Consider the following 2066-nt stretch of genomic DNA (forward strand, 5'->3'; position numbering starts at 1 on the left):
TACAAGATGACTTGAAATTAAAAGATGTTTGGAGGATACAACATCTAAATGAGATGGACTTTTCTTTTACTCAGATAGACATAAATCCTTTTCAAGAATTGATTTCTTTTTGTTAACACCGGATCTACTCCCTAAAGCTAAGAAAACCAAGATATTCTCCAGGACACTTACGGACCATAGCCCGGTGTGGTTACAAATTGAACTAGGGAAGAGGCCAAGAAGGTCTTGGAGAGTAAATGAAAATTTATTTAGATACGAAAAAAATGTTGATGAACTTAAAAAACACATGAAGGAATTTTTCAGTTTTAATATGAATAAGGGTACTCCCATTGAAACAGTTTGGGATGCAAGTAAAGCTTACATGCGTGGGGTCCTGATACATATGAATTTCAAACATAAACAAATTAGACAGAAAAGGAGAATGGAACTGGAAGATGAAATAAAAAACAAGGAACAGCTGCTTATAACAAGCCCGAAAGACGAGGCGCTCCAGATGGCGCTAAAATTGTTGAAAGACCAATTTCAAATGCTTATAGCCGAACAAACGGCAACTAACTTGCAATTTGCTAAACATAACACCTTTGCTAACGCTAATAAACCTGGTAGGTGGTTGGCTTATACTTTGAGAAGGAACACGAATGATAGAATTATTGATAGAATTGAGTATGGAGGGAAGACGGTATATCAACAAGATTTGATTAAAAAATCATTTGTGGACTATTATGCTAAGTTATATGTACACGATAATATACAGAACAAGTCAGTAGATGATTTTTTGGAAGAAAAAAGAGTTACTAAAATATCTGTGCTTCAAAAGGCAAATTTGGAACGTCTGATAACTGCTGATGAGATCACTTTAGCTATAAACCAACTTAAACTAGCAAAGGCTCCAGGGACTGATGGTTTGACTGCAATCTACTAGAAAACTTTACAACTGGAAATGATTGAATATCTTACACAACTTTTTTGTAACATACAGCAAGGCGGTAAAAACACCCTCCTCATGGAAAGCGGCTTTTATCTCATTAATACCCAAAGATAAAGAGGGCCCTAAGAAACCAGAAGATTACAGGCCAATATCTCTTCTGAATACAGATTATAAAATATTTGCTAAGGTACTAGCCAACAGATTGATGCCGGTTATTCAAGAGATTATTCATCATGATCAAGCAGGATTTATTGAAGGCAGACATATGAAGGAGAATGTAAGGCAACTCATAGATTTAATTGACTATCTTGATAAGAATAAGCAGATCTCGGCAGTGCTGGTCTTCTTGGATGCAGAGAAGGCCTTTGATCGAGTGAACTGGAATTTTCTAACCAAGACTCTGGAAAAGATGGATATGGGACCACGATTTCGGCAGGCGATTGGAGCAATTTATCAGCAACAAAATGCACAACTTATTATTAATGGAAATCTGTCAACAACTTTCGAGATACAAAAAGGTACAAGACAAGGTTGCCCATTATCTCCATTGTTATTTATTTTAACTTTGGAAGTCTTGTTGAACGCAATTCGGGACTCAGAATCCTTAGATGGCATAACTATTAGGCAAAAGGAATATAGAACTAGAGCATTTGCCGATGATCTGGTTGTTACCCTTTCACACCCTTTGAAATCAATAATCCAGATGAAAAATATTATAGTAGAATTTGGCATGGTGTCTGGGTTTAGACTAAATCAAAACAAAACGAAAATGATGGTTAAAAACATGACAGAGTCTCAAAGAAAGAGACTTGAAAGTTTAGCAGGCTTTGAAATAGTCTCCAAGGTCAAGTATTTAGGAATACAAATTGCAGAATCAAACACAAAACTTTTCTCAAATAATTATGAAGTGTTGTGGCAAAAGATCCAGAAAGACCTTGAAGTATGGAAAAAGCTACAATTGTCTTTGCTTGGAAGGATCTCAGCAATTAAAATGAACATTCTACCTAGATTTATCTTTTTATTCCAGATGATACCGGTGCTTAAAACAGATAAAACTTTGTTAAATTGGCAAGCAACATTAAATAAATTTGTTTGGAAGGAGAAAAAACCGAGAGTAAAGATGAAGATTATGCAAGAT

The sequence above is a fragment of the Natrix helvetica genome, assembly GCF_964273705.1.
Source record: "Natrix helvetica genome assembly, chromosome: 2".
Taxonomy (NCBI): Eukaryota; Metazoa; Chordata; class Lepidosauria; order Squamata; family Natricidae; genus Natrix; species Natrix helvetica.